Source organism: Bubalus kerabau, chromosome 14, assembly GCF_029407905.1.
Source record: "Bubalus kerabau isolate K-KA32 ecotype Philippines breed swamp buffalo chromosome 14, PCC_UOA_SB_1v2, whole genome shotgun sequence".
Classification (NCBI taxonomy): Eukaryota; Metazoa; Chordata; class Mammalia; order Artiodactyla; family Bovidae; genus Bubalus; species Bubalus kerabau.
In genome coordinates, this window is record NC_073637.1 from 50,755,707 (window position 1) to 50,779,143 (window position 23,437).

Below are 23,437 nucleotides of genomic sequence, written 5' to 3' on the forward strand. Positions count from 1 at the left end.
TTACTTCTATTTTGACTTTTCTCCTTTAGAGAAAAATAATTTTAACACTTTTTTCTTTCAAAGATTCCCAACTGTAAAGCATGTCAAGTAAATGTGAACCTTTACCCATCATAAAATAGTACATATACAAAAAAGGTAGAATGAGATTGTTTTTCAGTTCTTTTGGATATGTTTATTCTTAACTATAGTAATTTATCTTGTGGACCTTGTTTCTTGGTCTTAGAAAATTCAATTTCATAGAGCTATAGTCTGGCAAAACATCCTTTAGTTCATGTAAACTTCTCAAAGAGATATCTGTCTGGTATATCGTTTGCAACTGGCAGAAAATGACACTCCACACCCTTTCTTAGAAATACAATTCATAAGTCTCTAGTCAGCAAGCTTTATTAAAAGGCTTACCTAAAGAACACATTCATAAGAAGTCTGGTCTATTCTCAATTGGCTGTTTTGAGGGGACATAATACGGTTGTTTAGCTTTGTTCCTTGCAAGTATTTGAATATTATTAAATGTCAACTACCAGTCTTCTCCAGGTTACATGACAACTTTCCATTTTTTGTTTGTTTGTTTGCTCATTTTTTTGCTCTCACTTGCTTAGAGAGTCTGGAAAAAACTAAAACATCCTTAGAGTATAACACTGATTTTTTTTTTTAAAGAATCTTATGGAATGATTTGTTGTTAGAAAATTGTTGCTGAGTTTATAGGATTTGCCTATTCGGTAAACTTGTCCAGAGTACTTTCTATATGCCACCCATTTTGCAAGGCCATAGACATAAGATGACATAAGACAGTTGCACAGCAAAAGATTATTCTGGAACCTGATAAATACTATAGTAGAAATTTATATAACGTGCTATGGCAATATAGGGAGAGATCTCAATCCAGAAGAACTGGAAATATTTTCACATAGCAAGCGACATTTGAAATTGAATGGTAGCTCCTCATAAGAAGTGAGCCTCATATGCAAAGGTAGAGATTTCTAAAATAGTATAGTTAATAAGAAAGTAGTTCAATAAGACTGAAACATAGACCATACATGTAGAAGTTGGAAGTTGGGACCAAAAGTTTATAATGAAACCTTGAGTTGAAGATTATATATCTTGCAAAGCATTTGGACTTTATCATGTTGGTTCAGTAATGCATGTATTCATTCAAAAACTGTTTTGACAAATATGTATTGAGTACATACTATGCGGTGGTAATATGGTAAACACTGGAGGCACAGCAGTGAATAAATAAAAACTCTGTGTTGTTTAAGCATTTATATTTTATAGGTAAAGACAGTAACAAATCGAGGAGACAATTATATTATTTTACAATAATAATATTAATATATCTGTAGTATAATGTGACTTTTAGACAGTGTAAGTATTATAAAGAAAATTAAAATACTGTAAGGAGAAATAAAGTGATGTGGAATACAAAGAGTGGATAGGGAAGTATCTTGAGTGGTAACACCTAAAAGTTTATCAATTTGAGGGGAAGCAGTGAGCCTTGTAAAGTTCTGGGTAGAGTACTGAGGGCAGAGGAAAGAACAGGTTCAGAGACTGGAAGGAATTTCTTAGATGAGGAGAGATTATCATTGAACTTGAAATAGGATGAGTCTTGAAGGATATGGCACTAACACACACTCAGAAACTCTGTCATTAACAAGAAGACACTCTGACACTCAGAAACTCTGTCATTTTTTCCTAACAAAGAAGATGAACGAAACTATATTCTTTATTAGGAAAAGCAGCTTTAATAAACAGACAAAATCCTTTAAAATTATCAACTCTAAATTCCCTCTAACACTCCTTGCCTCTCACCTAAAATGAAGACTTTGGGATGAGGGTCATTCTGAAAAGGCAAATTTAAGTATTGAACACTTGCCTACATTTTCAGATCTTAAAGTTTGCATTGGGGTCTATGCATAAATGCTCATGGTCAGGGACTTCCCTGGTGATCCAGTGGTTAAGACTCTGTGTTTCAAAGGCAAGGGGTACAGGTTCAGCCTTGGTTGGGGAACAAAGATCCCACATGCTGCTGTGGCATGACCAAAAACATGCTCATGGTCAGTATAGGTGAATGTTCCTGATTTTGACTGGGGAAAACTAGGTTTTCATTGAAATTGTCAATGAGAACAATTGCAGAAGGAATCTTGATACGGTCATTAATGGCAGTTCAGAGTTCAGTACATTCTGGGGTTTCCTATTCTTTTGTTTTTGCTATAAAAAAAATGCTGTTCCTCTTACTGTCATTCTAAGCATTTGTTAGTAAGTCTTGATGCTAAAATACAGGATATTATCGGGAGACTGGGGACTTTTCAGGGTTATTTCTGAAAGTAGCTTGAAGTTTGCCTCTGTGCTCTGAATGAACTGGGCTGAGCTTCCATTTATATTCTTGCCCGTGTACCTCTGGAGACATGACAAAGATAAGTAGATTGACTAGAGTAACATCAGAGGCCAAGATGAGTTACAAAAAGAAGCGTCTTTAGTTTCCCAAGCTCACAGTAGATTTTCAATGCAAAAGAGAGTTTCACTTGCTACATTCTCAGAGCTTTCTTTTATAACAAGGACACGTCTCTTCTCCATCCTGATTCTTTGTTGTTTGGAAATTCATGTGCAGGGGACAATATTTAACATGTTAAACGTCCTCAGATTTGCACTGCGTTTGATTTTATGACTAACCTTCTCTTCTGTCACCTGACATTTGCCAATGAATTTCTGTTCATAACTAAGGCCTTAGACAAAGACTTGACAGATCCTCCCCACAGCAGCACCCTATCCTAAATAAAACAAGCGATGGCTTCCCATATGTTTTATGAAGTGGCACACAAGCTGTTTAATTACAGTGTGTCTTAGGAGAAGAATTTAAAACTTTAGATTCAGAGAAAATGCCTTCCTTTTCAAGAGTAAAGCAACGCCCCAGAATTCCCATGGCCTCCTCAAACCACGCAAAGATGTATCCCTGCTTCCTTGTACTATCAGTTAAGTTCATCCAGCCATCTCATCCTCTGTCGTCCCCTTCTCCTCCTGCCCCCAATCCCTCCCAGCATCAGAGTCTTTTCCAATGAGTCAACTCTTCGCATGAGGTGGCCAAAGTACTGGAGTTTCAGCTTTAGCATCATTCCTTCCAAAGAAATCCCAGGGCTGATCTCCTTTAGGATGGACTGGTTGGATCTCCTTGTAGTCCAAGGGACTCTCAAGAGTCTTCTCCAACACCACAGTTCAAAAGCATCAATTCTTCAGCACTCAGCTTTCTTCACAGTCCAACTCTCACATCCATACATGACCACTGGAAAAACCATAGCCTTGACTAGACGGACCTTTGTTGGCAAAGTAATGTCTCTGATTTTCAATATGTTATCTAGGTTGGTCATAACTTTCCTTCTGAGGAGTAAGCGTCTTTTAATTTCATGGCTGCAGTCACCATCTGCAGTGATTTTGGAGCCCACAGGTAAATAAAGAAAAGTACAGTAGCAGGTGTGTTGGAAACCAATCCGGGAGTAAGCTAGTTGGCAATGGCGGCATGTCAACTTGTGTGTCAGTGTTTCACGTCAATTTATTTTGAATTCAGCCAAACTTTTTCTTCTCTTCTCACTCCATGTGCAAGCTCATTACCAAGTCGTATCTGACTCTTTGCAACCCTATGGACAGCTGTCCATGGGATTTTCCAGGCAAGAATACTGGAATGGGTTGCCCTTTCCTCCTCCAGGGTATTTTCCCAATCCAGGGATAGAACCCATGTCTCCCATGTCTCCTGCATTGGCAGGCAGATTCCATACCACTCAGCCCCCTGGCAAGCTCTCTCCAAGGGCAAGCCATAAATCACATCTCAGCACCTTAATTCTGGATAATGCTGCAAGCATTTTATCTATAAGATGTAGACAAATCTATATTTGTGCTTTATATGTCGGTTGAGTTTACATTGTCATAAGAGAGTTATAGCCACCAATGGCTTAAAATATTTGCTTTGGAAATAGCAGAATTTGAAGAACACACGTTCTCACTGACAAAGAGCAGAAGGAGAAGGATGGTGGAAGAGTCAAAGAGAGACAGTTTCCTCTGCTCCAGACACTTTGCTACTCTTTGTACTTCCCACAGCCCTTCAGCCTGGAAATGAGAGAGATGCCTGCCTGTCAGGGGGAATGAGAGAGATGCCTGCCTGTTTGGGATTAAAGATAGAAATTTCTGTGTTCGTTGTTTTTTTTTTTTAACTCAGAACAATTTTTATTAGAATGCAACTGTAAAATTTTTCTCTCAAGGGAACAGTAGAGCCATAAACACTACCAAATAAATAATGAACAAACTTATGACAAGGGACCATCAGTAGTATGAGCCACATCTGGTTCAAATACAGGAAACTTCAAAGATAATTCACTATCTGGTAGTGTGTTAGTTGTTTCCTAACAACTTTTGTTTAACGTTTTGAGTAGATACATAGAAAACTAAGAGACAGTTGGATTTATCCAATCTATGGGACAAAAGCATCCCATAAAGAACTTGTTAATCTCCTTGACTACAACAGAGAGGAGAGAAACACTGTGAAAGGACTCTTTCTAAATACTTTCTGCTCCCTTGTTCGATGCTGAGACCATTTAAGGGCTTGTTGTAATGAATGTTATATTTAGCTCCCTCTTTTTAAAAAATATGTATATTTAAGTGTGTGTGTTAGTTGCTCAGCCATGTCCAACTCTTTGCAATCTCATAGACTATAGCCTGCCAAGCTCCTCTGTTCATGGAATTCTCCAGGCAAGAATACTGGAGTGGGTGGCCAGTCCCTTCTCCAGGGGATCTTCACAACCCAGGGATCAAACATGGGTCTTTTGCATTGCAGGCAGATTCTTTACCATCTGAGCCACCAAGGAAGCCCAATTACATTGTTTATCCATTCATTCCACAACTATGTCGTGAGTGTATAATACACCATGTGCCAAGTAGTATCCTAGACTTTGGGAACATAAAAGTAATTGATGTGGACACTGTCCCCATCATTCCGAAGCTTACAAGCAAGTGATTAACAATTTGAAATGATGAAAAACTCTCCTCTTGGGTCTGGTAGGGAGAAATTCAGGAAAAAGGGAAAAAAATCCTAGTATAATGGTGCATTTGAAAATATATTAAATATGTAATCATGAAAAATAGACCTAGAAAATAATAAAAGTGATTAAAAACTATTGGCAAAACAAACATCTGTGCAAAAAGACTTAAAAACATAATGCTTACATGGCTGAAGTTAATGGTATTTATGTGGTCATATGCATGTAAGCTGGAGGAGGAAATGGCAACCCACTCCAGTATTCTTGCCTGGGAAATCCCATGGACAGAGGAAGCTGGTGGGCTAGAGTCCATGGGGTCACAAAGAGTCAGACCCAACTGAGCAACTAAACAACAATAACATGCATGTAAGCACTGATTGTTGATCTAATTAAAATATTGTTATAAGTATAATAAGAACGGGCAGAAAGATAAGTGTTGGTATAAGTGATCTAAATTTCCATCTTTCAAAAGAAAGGAAAATAGAGTAAAATTTATAAATCAAGAAATGGTAAGTGTATTACTTAAAACTATGGAAAAAATACCTATGGAGATATATTCCAGAGAAGAACACCTAAAGAGTTAAATGGTTTTTGTGTTTCAGGACAAGACTAAATAGAGAGAAGGCAGGGGGTACTACCTCTATAATAAGTCTATGGTAACAAATTGATTTCTTGTAAAATATGTTTGTGAATTGCTTTCACTTAAATTAAAGTAATATTAAAACAGTTCAGTCTTTTAGACTTCTTTCATATCCTTTGTGAGTCTGTAAGCTTATTAATGCTGAACACAGATGTAAAATACAATTAATGAACTCTTCACAGAATATACCAAGTGGTATTTATCCTTTTATATATCTCTTGCTACTTATCAATAAAGTCATTTATAATAAAACTAGGAGTAAGACTGTAGGGCTTCAATGGCCTTATCTGTTAAGTGGTTGACAATTATAAATTATGATTTTGTAAGGAGAGGTGACAGGCAAAAGACCATAAATATTAGTTCTGCTTGTGCATGCTCAGTTGTGTCTGACTCTTTGCGACCCCATAGACTGTAGCCCTCCAGGCTCCTCTGTCCATGGGATTTCCCCAGCAAGAATACTGGAGCAGGTTGTCATTTCCATCTTCAGAGAATCTTCCAGACCCAGGGATCGAACCTGTGTCTCCTGCTTTGCAGGCAGATTCTTTACCTGCTGAGCCATCAGGTATATGCTGCTGTTGCTGCTGCTAAGTCGCTTCAGTCGTGTCCGACTTGTGACCTAATACAAAAGAGGAGACTTTGAGAAGTAAAAAGGGGTGGTAACTATTTATGTGATCATAAGCATGTAAACACTGATTTCTCCAACTCTTCTCCAACTACTTCTCTAACTCTTCCTATATAAATTAATCACATTGTACTTCCTAGGGAAATATTTTTGGGATATAGGCAACCACTCCATTTCCCCTCACTACAACTTTAGTGATAACATATAATAAAGAATAAATGCTCAAAATTATAGAAAAAACACATATACACATAAGCAGATTTGAAAGCTATCCTACATTTTCCTATTTAACTAAACTCCAAAATTGTTTCCTACCTCAAAAGCTGTTAAAACAATGCAAAAAGAAACAAACAATCAAAATACCCTAGACACAGAATAAAAGAAATACAAAATACAGATCGCCATCTGTAGCATTTATTGAAAAAGTAACTTAAACAGTAGATAAACACTTCAATTTCAGAACTAAGGCTTGTTGCTCATACTTTGAAATCCATCAGATCTAAATTCAAATCCTGGTTCTTCCTGGAGAAAATTACTTTAGTTCATTTAGCCTCAGTTTCCATATCTGCAAAATGGGAATAAAATGACAACAAGACTTAAGTAAAACAATTTTAAATTGCATGGTGACCAAATATAGCTACCCATTTATAAGTACAGACAGACCTTGGAGATACTGAAGGTTCTGTTCCAGACCATGGTAATAAAATCTAATTTTTTGCTTTCTCAGTGTATATATAAGTTATGTTTCACTCTACTGTAGTCTATTCAGTGTAGTCTAGAAAGTAACGTATATACCTTACTTTGAAAGTACTTTATTGCTCAAAAATTTTAACCATCAGCTGAACCTTCAGTGAGTACTAATCTTTATTGCTGGTGCACGGTTTGAAATATTGTGAGAGTTACTAAGATTTGACACAGGCATACAAAGTAAGAAATGCTGTTGGGAAAATGGTGCTGATAGACTTAATGTAGGGTTTCCACTAACCTTAAATTTGTAAAAAACACAGTATCCACGAAGCACAATAAAGCAAAGAACACTGAAGCGAGGTATGCCTGTGTAAGTGTTTTCTTAATTATTAATGGCAGGTCACACTATTGCATACACAGTGCAGTGTTTATTATTGGTACAAAATACACAATAATAATGATAGTGACCACTCATTGAATAGCCTATTAGAATTCCATTTTTTATGTGAAGGTCCTTAATCCTCAGGAAACCCTACAGGATTATGACCCATTTGACACCAAAAGGACATAGGCTCACAGAGGGGGAAAGGAACGTGCTCTGGGTCACACAGTTAGTGTCTGTGAATCCAGAAATGCTTGGTTCCCAAAACCCAGACACTTTACATTACGATTATACATCACCAGGACTGTTGCATTTCTATCAGGAAATCGGAATTATTTAAATAAAAGTGCTACCTTCAAAACAGGGAGAAGTCCCATGGAAATGAGAATAAGCTTCCAACTATGTTTAACGTTAGTAACATTACAACAACAGTGCTTTCCTACAGGGGAAATTTTAAATCTGTGTCCATTCAATTAATTAAAGCAGCACCTGTCTCCTTAAAAAGAAAAATTAGGGCCAATATATTGAGCTGTATATGGGGATTACTTATTTGGGCATTAAGATAAAATTTAAAGTCTACTAATATGAGTCTTTAGCAGCGTAATATATTACACAGGTATGTAGGGCTTCTGACAGCGAAGTAATTTACATACATTATTTTAACAATCCTCATAATTTTTCTGCTGGGAAGGTAAGTAGCAATTATTTCTCAGATTTTTCAGATAGTGAAACAAAAGCAAAGGAGAGGAAAACCTTTTATATGTATCTCTCAATAGATCTCAAATTTTATTTTTAGCTTTGGGAGTATTGCTGTATTTGAGGATGATTATAATAAAATATGTCTTTATTTTAAGTGGGAAAATAGTAATGGCTAACCTTAGAGATATACTCTGAGTTATAACAACAATTGAGAAGAAGTAAATCAATTCATGTGTTCTTTCTACAACTACACAAAATATCCAGGTATACTCTGACAACTGCTTCAATCGAATTAACATCTCTTATCAAATAGCTTCCCTGGTGGCTCAGTGGTAAAGAATCTACCTGCCAATGTAGGAGACATGGGTTTGATCCCTGGTTTGAGAAGATCCCCTGGAGAAGGAACTGGCTACCCCCTCCAGTATTCTTGCCTGGGAAATCCCATGGACAGAGGAGCCTGGCGGGCTACAGTCCATGGGTCGCAAAGAGTCAGACACAGCTTAGCGACTGACAAGCAACCACACCACCAACTTATCAAATAAGTCATTTTTTTTGACATCAACATTTAAACTGACTTAAAAATGCAAGTGATAGAAGCACCACCTGAAAAGCAATTAGCCATCAGATTCCCCATCTACCTTGTAATATAAAAGATCCAATGCAAGAATCTTTCCTTGAGATGTGTGTTTGTGATATGAGGATCACAGCCCTCAAGTAAAAACTCAAACTATAGGGGGGGCAAAAAGTCAGCATGGAATTACCACTAGTTTTATTTGAAAACTCATCATATGGTTTTTATGAGTTTTCAAACAAACTAGAAAGATGAAAACAAAATGGAAGTAAGGAAATCTGATATTCCTCATGAGTCAGATTCTGTTTGTCTAATTGTGCCAAGTTGTGCTTTCCTGCATCTGTGATGAGTAAATGGCAATTTAAGTGCACTAATTGGTTGCAGAATTCTCCTATCAGCAGTTTAGTTAACAACGAGATTTAAATTAGTTGTCTCTGGATAGTGAGTGTTGTTACAATTCGATAGAACATTTGGCCTTTTGTTAATTTTGCTTTGATGAGATCTAGAAAATTTTAATTTTAGGGGGGAAAAGCTATAATAACTAATTGGTGCATTACCTATGAAAGAAAATATAGGAAATAATAAAACTTTGCACAAAAGATGAATATGGACATAATCTCAGTTTGTTTACCACTCCTACAAATATTTAATGAGCACCTACTATGTGCCAGATACTGTATGGGATAAAATGATAGGCAAAGACAGACATAGTCCCTATGTTTATTACAGTTTTGAGGAGGAAACAGACATGCATCAAATAGATACACATAAATATAACATTAGAAGAGGCCAATGTTATGAAGATATGTTATGAGAGTATTTAAGAGAAAAGTTGACAATTTAAGGAAGTCAGGAAACACTTCCCTTGAAGTGATGACTGCATTGTAACCTGAAGGATGAGTAGGAATGGAGCAGACTGAGGAGAAAGCGTTTTGAGCAAAGGAAAGACTATGTACAAGGGCCCTTTAGCAGGAGGTAGCTCAGTATATACGAAGACTGAATGAAGTTCAGTGTGCCAGAAGTAGAGGCAGAGTGAAAAGGTTATTTTGTACAAGTATATTAAATATAATTCATGTCAACAGCTGCAGTAGAAAAGTCTGTTTCCAGCGATAATGGGGACTAGCTATACCCTCCTACCTGAAACAGGGATATGAGATGAAAATACATGAAACAGTGATTTTTTAGACATTGCTCAGTAGACAGTGCTGCTCAAGAATTACTACAGGAAGGGAAACACACTAGTTGAGTGCTATGTGCCCCACCTACTGCCTAGAGAGAATATCCAGAGAGGGAAAACCAACACAAAGCTTGCAAGATTCTGAGTTGAAGGGACAGAGCTGTGAAACTGGGGACAGCAGAGTAGAGAAGAAAAGAAAGATACACAGAAAGGGAGGAGGTACATGGGAAAGGGAGAGAGATAATTTAAAAATCTACAGAAATCTGAAGAAAGTCCCTAACACTAAGAAAGAACCACCATGAAAGACCAGGCTGAACCATACTGAAAGAGCTTACAGAGTCAGGAATATCATTTAAAATAGTACAAAAAAACGGAAACACATATAAAAATCTAAAGGAATATGTTCAGAATCTCTGTGCTGCACACTACAAAACAATCACTACATTTATAAAATATCTAAACAAGTGGAGAGATGTATTTGTTTTATGGGATGGAAGACTTGATATTGTTAAGATGCCAACTTGATTTATTTATTCAACACCATCCCAATCAAAATTCCAGAAAAGCTTTATTGAGATATCAACAAGAAGATTTTAAATTTTACATGGAAAAAAAGGAATCAAAATAGCCCCTGAAAATCTTGAATAGGAATAAAAAGTTGGTGAATTCATGCTTCCTGATATCAAGATATTATAAATCTACAATAAGACAATGTGATATAAGTAAAGCATAGATAGAAAAGTCAATGGAACAAAATAGAAAGTCCAGATATAAACCCACTAAAGTATACTCCAAATGAAATTTTACAAAATTTCAGAGGCCATTATAATAGAAATAATAGTCTTGTCAACAAATAGTACTGAAATCCTTAGGCATCCATTTGTAGAAAAAGTAACTGCAACATCCTCCTCATATATTATACAAAAATTAACTCAAAAACCTAATGTAAAACAAAACTATAAAACTTTTTAGATACAACTCTAAAAGTACAATCTGTAAAAGGAAGCATGACCCATAGATCAAAGAAGATATCAAAAGGGAAATTATAAAGTATTTTGTACTGAATGAAATCAAAATGAGAACATGACATATAAAATTCACAGAATGTCATACTTAAAGAGAAATTTACAGCATCAAACACTCATAATAAATAAGAAAAAATGTTTCTAATCAATGACTAATACTCTATATTAAGAAATTAGAAAAATAAGAGGAAATTAAACAGAAAAAAGGAAACAGAGACATAAAAAAAAACAATAAAAGATCAGAAAGCAAAGAAGTTAAAAACATGAAGCCAATAGAAAATATCAATGATACCAAAAGCTATTCTTTGAGAAGATCAATAAAATTAATAAGATTCTGGCCAGATTGATCAAAAATTAAAGAATACATCAATAATCAATATTAGAAATGAGAAAAGGGGACATTATTATAAATACTACAGTATAAGAAGGATAATAGAATATAATGATTAATTTAGGTCAATAAATTTTACAACTTAAGATGAACAAATTGTTCAAATACACGAGCTATACATACTAAATAAGTTAAATATATTGTCCAATATCTTCCCACAAAAAAATAAAAAAAAACCTTCAGCTCCAACTGACTTCCTGGATGGATTCTACCAAATATTAAAGAAATAAATAATGTCAGTTTTATGTAAACCCTTGCTAACATTGAAAAATAAGAGAGAATATTTCTCAACCCATTCTGGGAGGTCAGCATTATATGTGAAAATTAATAATATTACAAGGAAAGAAACCTACAAACCAGTATCCCTCATGAACATAGATGAAAAAAATTTAAAACATTTTAGCAAGTTGACTCTAGTAAAAATAATATAAGGGCTTCCCTGGTGGTTCAGTGGTAAAAACTTTGCCTCCAAAGCAGGAGACGTGGGTTCCATCCCTGGATTGGGGAGATGCCCTGGAGAAGGAAATGGCAACCCTGAGAAATCCCATGGACAGAGGAGCCTGGCAGGCTGCAGTCCATGGGGTCACAAACAGCTGGACACACTTAGCAACAGACTTAGGACTCTGTCTTTGAATTTGAAAGAATGATACATCACTGGGGTTTATTCCCCAAAAAAATGCAAAGCTGGTTTAACATTCAAAAATTCAAATCATTCCACATTAACAGACTATAAAGAAAAAAAGCATAATTATTTCAAGGGATGAAGAAAAAATTTTGGTAGAATCCAGTGTCCATTCATAATAAACACTGTAAGAAAACTAAGAATAAAAAGGAATTTCATCAACCTGATAAAAGATATAATCAAAAATCCTACAGCTAACATCATACTGAGTGTTGAAATGCTTTCCTCCGAAGATCAAGAAAAGCATAGAATATCCAATCTTACCATCTCTGTTCAAATTGTTTCAGAAGTCCTAGCCAGTGACAAAAGACAAATAAAAAAGAAGTAAAATTATCTTTATTCTCAGAAGACATGGTAGAGCATCCTCATTGCGTTAGTTGCTTAGTCGTGTCTGACTCTTTCATGTCTGTGAAGTCGCTCAGCCGTGTCTGACTCTTTGCAAGCCCATGGACTGTAGCCTACCAGGCTCCACCGTCCAAGGAATTTTCCAGGCAAGAGTACCGGAATGGGTTGCCATTACCTTCTCCAGGGGATCTTCCCAACCCAGGAATCGAACCCAGGTCTGCTGCATTGCAGGCAGACACTTTACCCTCTGAGCCACCAGGGAAGACCTTTTCATGTCTGACTCTTAAGGAATAAAGCAAAAAAAAAAAAAAAAAAAGATTGCTAGAACTAGTGAGTTTAGCAACATTGTATGATACAAAATTGATTTCCAAAATCAGTTTCTGTTGTTCTTACAGTGAAACAGTTGCTGTAATAGCAATTAAATCACAGACTCTAACACCAAAATTCATCTCACCTGAAGCCATGTTTTACATGCACTGTATTTTGCATATTTATTATATGTCTGAGTTAGAGTAGGTGATTTTATTTATTTTTTACATCTCCATGACTTAAGTGTTTTGTAATTGGAAGTTTTTACCTGAGATAATTTTAATACTTCCCTTAGACCTGTCAGAGCTACTTCTGCCCTAGATGCCATCTGCAATTGTAGCTCTTCCCACCCAGGGAAGCAAAGACAGGTCTTCCTGCAGCTCCTGCTCCAACTTCTAGACCACGGTCTGGGTACAATACCCTACCCCAAATGGTCACTTCCTGGGCTTATTCCCTGGGTCTGTCTTTCTGAGAGTGGACCACACCGTAGTATGAATACTTCAAGGCCATTGGTTTGGCCCTGGGCTTCCCTTTGCTGTGGGCTGTTCAGATGTCAGACCTACAGGCTCAAGTGTTTATATGACTGTCATGGTGTAGAAGGAAGATATGTGTGGACAGGATGAGAATGGGTGAGCCAGGGCCATTGCCCAGCCCTTCATGTTGGTTGACATGTCACCAAGGTTTACAAGAATCCTACATTTAAACCTGGCCTTCTGGATGTTGAAAAGCACATTCGTCAAGGGATGTAGATGGAACGCATCTTACTTTAACTATTTCTTAAAACTTTGAAACGTTTGGATCCATGGCAAATGGGCCACCGTTTATACTTTTGTTCCAGGCTCTGCAGACGTCTGGAGCAGGCCTGTCTTTAAATAGTAAAGCTTTAGCTGAGTAACTACTATGTACCTAACATTCTATAAGTTCTTGATGTCTACTTTTCTGACATTTTTAGACTAATCATTTTGATTTTTCACCTACCCCATAATCTCAGGTTAAGCAATTCATTGCTCATAGTCAAACTGTTCATTCCTCTTCATCTCCTTTCATCAACAACTCTTGTTTGTCTCCATCATCTGTTTCATTGCAGATGATGTTACCGTTGCTGATCTAGCAGACATTTATGTATTTCCTTGAATGCAGTTTTCATTTTCTTTCCCAACAGGTGCTGTTCTGTGTAGGAGAATTGTGGGATATTTTTCTCATTTCAATCATGCCTCTAAACGATCAGTTTCTCTCTGATTGAAAAAAAAAAAAGAATATAGATTTTTTTGTAAGTATAAAAATAGTTCAGAATTTTAAAAGAAGTACAGGCAGGTCACAAATTCTCTAAAATATTTACACCTGTTGCACTGATGAATCATCTGGCTTCTAGTAAATCAATTATAATTTATTTATTAAAAATGGCTTAACCAGGATTAAAAACATTTTAACACATTGAATCCGAGATGAACCTGTTCTGTCACATTTTGTAGGTGTTAACATCTCAGAAAAGTAATTATTAATAACTTCTCAGGGGTTCACTTCGAATGTCACTTTTTCCTTTGCTATTTTCCATCTTCTAAGTAATACTTTTGCTTAACTTTGGCATTCTTTGGCATTAACAGTTGAAGAAAACCATCCTAATTAAGAAGTTTGGCTTTTGAGATGAACTAGCCTGTCTGTTGTATTTCACTGAGTCTCTTTAACTAGAAAATATAAATATTTTGAGATGATGTACTTCATTTCTTATATTTTAATATTTGCTTTAATTTGTGCCTGTATATATGATAACAGTAAGTAATCTGCCTTTATAAGTTTGTATTAATGTCTCCATAAAGCTACAAAAAACAGCTGCTACCCTCATCTCATTTTATCTTTTTATCTTATATCTCTTTCGCTTAGCATTTGTATAAATTGGTTTAACTTTCCTTACAAATCATGCCTTGAATGTGATGTGGGCTTCTTAGTAATTTAAAAGTTGCCATTTGGGATCAATTAGGTCTTCCCAGGGATGGGGGAGCCTGGTGGGCTGCTGGCTATGGGGTCACACAGAGTTGGACATGACTGAAGTGACTTAGCAGCAGCAGCAGCAGGTCTTCCTTTAGTTTACCTTGAAGCCAAAGAATATGTGTAATATATGTATATACATACATATATATATTTATTTAAGCAAAGTTAATAATCTTCTATCAATTTTTCCTACCAAGTTGCAAAAAGAGCAAGAAATGCCTTAGCTATTATCATCATCATTAGCATAATGCTTGGTTTATAAAGTATCTCTAAAAGAAAATAGTTTCTTAGAACAAGAATCAAATAGGAATCAATAATGTGGAAGAGAGTGGGGAAAAAGAAGAAATAAGTCACCCTGAGCACTGTAGGATCTAAAGTTTGTAAAATATTCAGCTTCCAGACAACCGTTTTGGAAGTGGGGAGCCATCCAGTTTTAAGTGTCTGAAAGCCAGAAGACTGCCTTCTCTCCCATGAAAATCTGTATTGTTCCACCTGGTTAGGGTATATTTTTACTTAAACGGGCCAGCATTTATTTTCGGAAGGGAAAGTGATAGATGGTGGCTTCCTGCTTCCATATGCACTCTTCTGAGCCTGGGGAACAAATCCCGTTGACTGGAAAAGGAGAATGTGACCAATCCTCCCATCCCACTATTCAGCCGCTGGCAGGGCTCAAGGCCGGGTGCCAATGCTCTGGCAGGTTTAAGACTATTTCCTGGCAGCCATTGGCTTTGAGAGGCCATATGACTCTGCCTCTGTCCGCCTGGATTTTGTTCTGAATTTCTTAAGGGCTTGCTTCTGAGCAGCATCTCAGCAGCAGCAGGAGCCCTGGGATTCTGCGAGGCCATGTTCGCCAGGCACTCTGGAGCCCTGAGCACCCCCAGGCTCCTGCCAGCCGCCTGCTTCAGGGCTTCAAAGGAGGGCTGGGCTGGAGGACCCAGCATGCTTTGCAGCAGCTGCCACAGCCCCTCTTTGAAGCACCATGGTAGCCAACAGAGAGGATTCTGTGTTACGTACAGTATAACCCTGGAGGTGCCAGCCAGCTGCTGTGACTCAGCTAAAAACAGGGAACTCGCTGTAAGAGAGAGGGCGTAAAGGGGAGAGATTACCGAGGGGGAGGGAGGAGAGGGAAAGCAGCAGGAGTTTATGATGCCCAGAATTTGTCAAAGGGCTCAAAACGCATTTCTGAAAGAACTTTCTGGATGGGCCAAAGGAAGCCTCATCTCTGTGAGTCTCAAATCTGTCTGGGCTACACAATGCTTAATGGCCTGGTGTCTAAGGAAAACAGGAGGCAGCCAGATTAGGGCAAACCAAGAAAATAAATTCTGTCCTCTGACCCTCAGGGTGCCCTGAGGAAAACACGTATGAATTCGCTCTTCCAGATTTCACTTGTGATCCAACACGCTGATGTGAAGAAACAGACTCACTCTGTGTAAACATTTTTTTCTTTTTCTTTTTTCTGTGGTGTCCTTAGAACACGAGAGGTTGCTGTCTGAACTGATCATCTCAGAAACAACTCTGAATCTAAACTGTCAAGAAAATAACACAATACGAGGGAAATTTACTTTTGAAATATTCTATGATGTCCCTCTCCTTGGCTCTGAACAGTTGTTTAAAGCAAAAATTGATACTCAGCTAAAGGCAGGTCTTTCAACAGCAGTCTCAGTTTTATCGAGTGAAACATTTGCTAGGGGACATTGCTCAGTTCAAAGGTAGAAATTTTTAAATGTATATAGACCATAAGAGGCAAAATGCAAATAGGCTGAGAAAACTAAGGCTGTCTTGGGAAAAGTGCTAGAGAAGGGACATTGCAGAGAGAGAGGAACCAGATTTGATTCAATCAGTATTTTAAAGCAAAGACCAAGGTCCTGTCTCCTTAACATCCCATATGAAGAAGTTGTTTCTAAGGTGATGCAATGATCAGTCTGGTTGCACAGAGAAGAAAATCAAGTCTGTGTTTTTTATCCACCAGACTTGAGATTGTAAAGAGAAAGAAGCTTAGGGTTAAGACACTAGAATGGTCAAGTTTGCTCACGACAAGGAAGAAGGAGCATACCGCGCATCAGCTCAGGCTTGGGTGTGTCTGATCCTGGCAGAGTTTCTAAGGTGATAAAACCTTGAGCAAGTGGTGACAGCAATCCTCTGGGAAAAAAACTTAGTCTTCAGAATTTCCCCACGATTTTTCTTCTGGTCTGTTCAGCCCTCATGAAACATGTCAAATTGATAGCAAAGAAAGAGACTCGAACCAGGTCTAAGGCTTGGATGTACTGTTTTGTTTTTTGTTTGTTTTCCTGTCCATGGCAGCTGGATAGATAAACAGGCAGGTTTGATTTAAGAAAAATAATTTTCCTTCGGACCCAATTCACTTACATAAGCTTCTTAATGGAATTTCTCAGACACCTTATTTTTATTGTAGAGTATATGTACTTGATATACTGAGAAAAAGAGAGGAGAATATATATTGAGAAAAAGAGATATGCTGAGAAAAGGAGAAGAGAATATTTATGCTAAGGAAAGGAGAAGAGAATATTTTCTTTTCTCAAGGGCTCTCTTTTGAAATTCTGTTTCCGTGTGAGAAGGAACTAGTGTCTCTTTAGCAGGTCTTCTGATGAACGCTTAAAGCAAACTGAGGTGACAAGACAGCCAGTTAGAGGTGGAAGGGGGCCTCATTTCAGCTTAATCTCAAGCAATTATAAAGAGCTTCAATAGTAAAATGTTATGAAAGGAAGAATATGATCTGGAAAGGAAGACTATCAGAGAATGGTGTGAGGGAGGAGCATAGAATCGGTAGAATTAGGAATTCCTCTAAATCAAAGAGTAAAAGAAAGCACCCAGTGACATCTTCCCCAATGCCCTCCATCTTGCCACTTGAAATAAGGAAGCCTTGAGAAGAAACGAAAATGAGGATGAAAAGCTGAATGAGCTGGCTGACAAGCTGGATTGGTTGTAGCCTCAGGTGAGAAGGGGAGGATCAATTGGCTAAACTTCAATATTTATTCACAGTTTTTGTGACTCATTTATTCCAAGTGCCATTTGATCCCATAGGAGTCCTCGCCTGATGCTGGATATCTCATGTATGGTTTAGTAAGCAACTGCCACTCCTAGTAATTACCTTGCAAATTTTAGGTACTGGATGGAATGGCAGCCCTTCAAGAGAGTCATGTACAACTTGTGAGGATGAACATCTATGAAGACACATCTTTGAAGATAAAATTGTGAAGGATAGTGAAATGAGCTCATCAGGTGTTAGAAAAGGCCCCAAATCCAAGAACAGGTGTCCCTGTGAGAGAAGAAAAGAGGGAGAAGATGCACAGAGGGGAAGACCATGCGAAGACCGAAGCAGAGACTGGAGTTATACAACTATAGGCCAAAGAGTGCCAGTAGCTTCTAGAAACTAAGAGAGAGGCAGGAACAGACTCCTCAGAGGCTCCAGAAGAAACCAGCCCTGCTGACACCTTGACTTCAGACTTCTGGCCACCAGAACAGTGAGAGAACACATTTCTCTTGTTTCAAACCAGTAGGTTGGCGGTCATCTGTTATGTCAGCCCTACGACAGGATGACAGACTCTCTTCAAAGCCAGCATGGCAAGACTGGCTGTGCTGAAGATGTTATTCTTCAGTTGCTCAGTCATGTCCGACTCTGTGACTTTGTGGACTGCAGCATGCCAGGATTCCCTGTCCTTCACTGTCTCCCTACTGAAGATAAGATGGATTGAACAAGCAAAATGGATTGATTTGAGCTGATTACAACATCTGTCTGGGCTAATTCCTTCAGAAATTGTAAATAGATCAGTAAATCAATTCAAGCCACGTGTCAGTTGAGTGCGTACTGTGTGCTGAGCACTATGGTAAGAAGCCAGGCAATCATCAGCTCGCCAGGCCTTAGGTAACTGATAGTCTAGCTGTCCACAGAAAGTCTTTATAGATCAATGAAATCCCCTGGGAGATGGAAACTCACACTTGGGGGCTATGAGCACATTGGAAATTCTCTGGCCCAGAAGGTGGGGACCCGAGGTAAGATATCCACAGCAGATGGTAAAGAGTAGGTGGGGTTTGTCAAGACCACAATGTGCGGAGGAGGTTTTGCCATCAGCCCCAGAATGATTCTTCCTAGTTCTCTTGAATGGCACTCCCAGTGCTGTTTTCTAGGCTGTGGTTCCTCAACTGCTCTTGTTGTTGTTCAGTTGCTAAGTCGCATCAGACTGTGACCCCGTAGACTACAGATGCCCAGGCGCCCCCTGCCCTTCACTATCTCTCAGAAGGATTGAACACTTTATGTCTTTACCTGCACTCAGTTCACTGTATTCTGAATGAACATCTGCTCCAAGGTGCCATGCGGTTTCCCGTGTTCAGTTTGGAGAGGGCCCATGAGCACGACGGGGGAGGTGTCCCAGGAGGCGCCATGTCTGGGAAGTCTGCTCTTTTCACAGCCGGCACTGCTGTTGGTTTTGCCTGCTGGCTTACAGGAACTGGCTTTTACCTGTCTTAATTTAGACACGAGCAGTATGGAGACATATATGTATATACATATACTTTTTTTTCCCCTGTCTGAGGAGAGCAGTGTTCTGTTGCACAAATACAGACGATTGCCAACAGCCAGTAGGCACAGAGCGACACAACCCACAGATGTATCACTCTGCAGCATGAGAGTGGGCACTGGGACCTCGAGGTCTTTCCTGTGATTGGTGTAGTGTGTTCCTGTGTTTGTTTAAATCTGAACTGGGCTTCCCAGGTGGTGCTAGTGGTAAAGAACTCTCTAGCCAATGCAGGAGACATAAGAGACTCAGGTTCCATCCCTGAGTAGGGAAGATCCCCTGGAGGAGGGAACGGCAACCCACTCCAGTATTCTCACCTGGAGAATCCCATGAATAGAGGAGCCTGGCAGGCTATAGTCAAAGCCTGGTGGGTTGTAAAGAGTCAGACACGACTGAAGCAACTTAGCACGCGTGTGTGTGCATGTGCACACATGCGTGTGCACACACACACACACACGCGCGCTCATTCCATAGCAGGGGAAGTGAACCTCTTCTTTCTGGTGCTTCCAAATGTTTGAGAAAGCATCACATTACCAGAATCCCCAATCAACATAACAAATAAGCTAACAAATAGTCTAGCCATCTAATAGAGCTACACTATGTGCCAGGTATTATGCTAAGTGCTTCCAGAACATTTCCTATCTACCACAAAGTGATAAGGTCAGAGAGAGTAGCAGTCACATTTTAGCAGAGGAGAGATGAGAAGCAGAGAGGCTGTTATTTCCCAAATTCACCTGATGTCACAAGTCAGTTCCCCTAGAAGCAGAGCCAGAAGTAGTCATTTATTTAGGGGAAGACTGGAACCTCAGAGTCCACTGTTACTCGGGTCCCACATGGAGCTCTGAACTACAAGGCACACTCTGGAGCTGATCCCACCTTGAGGCAAGAGAGGTCTCCATATCAGAGCCAGCCCCTGGCTCTCAGGAGGCCTTCACATTTTTGCATTTCTCCACAAGGCATTTCTCCAAAGTGCGGGGTGGTTGTAACCTCAGCTGGCAGCCAATAGTCATAGCAGGTGCTGTGGGTGCAAATGGAATCTCAATGTGGCCACGCAGCATCCACTACTAGTAAACATGTGGAGGAACTTGGCTTCAAATCCTGTGTGACTCGAAAACCCAGGTTCTTAAAACAGTGCTAAATTGTAAACACAGAATTTCTTAACAGGGTTAAAAAGTGCCATGTTTTTTGTCAATTTCCAATTTCCTGGGAATATGCAATCTCTTATCGTGACTCCCAGAAAAGTGTCAATAAAACCTCATGCCTTTTCTTTCACGGCTTAAGACGACCTAATCTCAGAGCTCTTCTCGGTGCATCAGAACCTAGTGTCCACTCCTGCCCCCAAGCTACTTGCCTTCCCTTCCGCTTACTCACAGTCTGTATCTCCCATATCCCTCCGGCCCCCAGATTCATGATGAAGAACAGAGCCTGGGCAACGGCTGCATTTGGACATGTGTATCCCTGCTCCTTGCAAGCAGCAATAAACAAGAAAGAGTGAGGAGAGAGAAAAACTTGTTAACACCAAGCTGTATCTAAACAAGCAATCCCAGATGGCATCCTTTATGCCTTCTGCTTCTGATAAGAAAAGATTGAGTAAGGAAAATAAGCAGCAGCTGACAAGCCATACCCAGCCTTAAGACCAACAGGCTGAACAGACCCCAGCTCTGTGTTCTGTTCTCAGTCATGGCTCAGCACCCAACCCAGAGGCCTGAGCGCCTTCAGACACCTTCAGCTGTGCACTCTTTCATGGAACCAATAGTCATGGAAGATGATTTTTCTGTCTAGTTCAACACTTAGTTTCCTGCTGAAGACCAAGGTGTGGAAGCAGTAAGGTCATTTACTTAAGGGTATTTGTTGTTAAAAAGATAACAGGTTAGTTCACAGGTTCTTGATCTGGTCACTATTTTTCCTGGAACTCAAAGTTGACTCCTGTTTAAATGTGTGTCATTCATATATGTGCATAATTGTGTGTGTGTATTACTTGAACTGCATTCCCTCTGCTTGGGTTTTTCCCTTGGTAACCTGAAGATAATAATTGTACTATGGAGGTTTGGGAAGTATTAAATGAGATAGTCCATGTGCAGAACCTAACACACAGTAAACATTCAATGAAGTTAACATTTAGTAGCATGACTCACTATGTTTGTGCCAGGCACTGGGGTAATTTCATACAATGTGGTATGCTTGCTCAAAAAACCTCAGTCCAATTGTTTTAAAATGCTGTCTTGGAATTAAATGTAGCTTATGACACTTCATTATTTCAACATGGACATTTTTTATGTAAAGTACAATGGGACATGAGTTTTGACAGACTCCTTCCAAGACCCAAGTCAGCAATAGTGTTTATTAGTAAGAGCGTGATGCTGAGATGAATCAATAGGCAAGTTATAAAATGATGTAGAAGGAATACCTCAGTGTTGCCACTAGACAACCCATTATATCCTAACCAACCAAGCGTCGAGGATAGTTTTTATTTTCACAACTCAGTAAATGTGAGGAACTCAGAGATGCTGCTGAAATGATGCAAGAATTTTAATGAAAACCCTAGAACCAAAGGTCAAAGGCAATAGTGTGGCTTTTCATACAGATGGGAAACCCAGTTGAATTTGACATTCTCCCCTTCCTTACAGTTCCAGAAGATGGCTGAATGTTCCATCTCAGCTAAGGGCACAGAGATTTGACAAAAGAAGAATTTCATGATAGTCAAATTCCAGAAAGCAGAGGTTAGGAAGTCATAGATGACACAAATGCATCCTTTGAAAATGCAAAAATGTGCAACTCTTTAAAAAGAGCTTATGATAATGGAATGGAAATGAATCAGAAATATGCAAATTGAATTCTCTTGAAACATATATGTCTTCAAAAATTAAGTGATAAATTGCTTTGTTAAATGCTTTTTGTGTGTGATTTACCACCCGTCCACCCCCATATTTAAATCTGAGTTTAAGATGTTTTTTCTAACCTCCAAATGCATTTTTAGAAGTGACTTGGAAGGTCAGAATGGAGGCATTCTTAAAATTGTGAGAAGAAATGGCAGAGTTCTCAGATATGTATAAAAGGAAAAAGAAAAATGAGGGTAATTTAATGCATGTAGAGCTAAAGCAATACAATATCACAAGAATTTTAGTAAACTGGGCGGAGAGAAATGAAGGACTTACATGCTATTGTGAACCCAGTGTGAGATATTCCTTAAGAAGAGAGAACTCTCCTCATCCAACATGCTATTCTTAGTAACTAACGTAGGGCTTCCCAGGTGGTTCTAGTGGTGAAGAACCCGCCTGCTAGTGCAGTGAGAGACAGGAGCTCAGTTCCTGGGTTGGGAAGATCCCCTGGAGGAGGAAATGGCAATCCACTCCAGTTGCCTTGCCTGCAGAAATCCATGGACAGAAGAGCCCGGTGAGCTACAGTCCATAAGATTGCAAAGTGTCGGACACGACTGAAGTGACTTAGCGTTCAGGCAACATAGAGCTTAGCACGCTGTCCGTTCATGAAACACTTGTTGAATAAACCAGTGTGCATTTTCCTGAAGCCCTCAACCACACCTTCACTGTATGTTGTCATCAGAGATGAGCCTCAACTCTTCTAGGTATTCAGAAAGGACAGTGCATTTGGTTGAGATGCTCTTCACTTAAAAAAAATAAAACAAAACAAAACCTAGGACATCTGATAGTCTCCAGGAAGAGCTACAACCATGCTGAGAACAACAGTGGATTAGGGAAGCTAGGGTACAGCCAAAGATGGCTAGAACTCAGGCTAAGACTGAATATGGGAAGAAACAAGTTTGAAGACTTCAAAGTTATTAAAAAAAAGTTAAACTTCCCCAAACTAGAAAAAAACCCATGTCCCAAGGCTGACAGAGAGTGGAGGATGAAAAAACCGGCACCTCATCAAATTGCATTCCTGAAGTCTCTGCTGGTTTTTGTTTATGAATTATACCCCAACAAAGCTATTTTAAAAAGTGAAGGGAGCCATGCAGTGAATGAGCAAGGTGCCCAGTCGAGAAAGCAGGTAGGTGCAAGACTAGTGGCTCTGGAAACAGCAGCCTTGAACTCAGCAGAGCCCTGACTCAGACAGGGAGCTACGGATGATATTCCTGCTGCGGCAGGCATGAACACTGACAGAAGGGACAACGAAACAGGACTCAGGGACTCAAAGTCAGCTGAAAGAAGGCAACTGCCTTTATTGGACTGCTTCTGACCCAGGCTATAGTGAAAGCTATGGTGGAAATCCAGTCAGCAGAGCTTAAAGGATCCTTCCAAACTGATACACATTTCCCCAATTATCTGTAAGTCCCCAGAATATTGGTGATGACCCAGCGCTCGTCTAAAGGGAAAGCGACAGATGCAGGGCTTTCCAGTGTCTCTCCCCTTT

General features: G+C 39.1%; 2 long non-coding RNA genes across 2 annotated transcripts in view; one reads left to right on the forward strand and one right to left on the reverse strand.

The window, feature by feature from the left end:
- The window catches only part of LOC129626874 (uncharacterized), a 394,198-nt gene that overhangs the window by 328,346 nt on the left and 42,415 nt on the right, over positions 1–23,437 (forward strand). The gene's annotated exons all lie outside the window — the stretch shown is intronic.
- On the reverse strand, positions 6,709–18,900 carry LOC129626876 (uncharacterized). The gene is made up of 3 exons (XR_008702277.1): positions 18,820–18,900; positions 13,527–13,783; positions 6,709–6,845 (listed from the first exon to the last, which is right to left on the reverse strand). It is a non-coding gene; the product is annotated as an uncharacterized LOC129626876 (long non-coding RNA).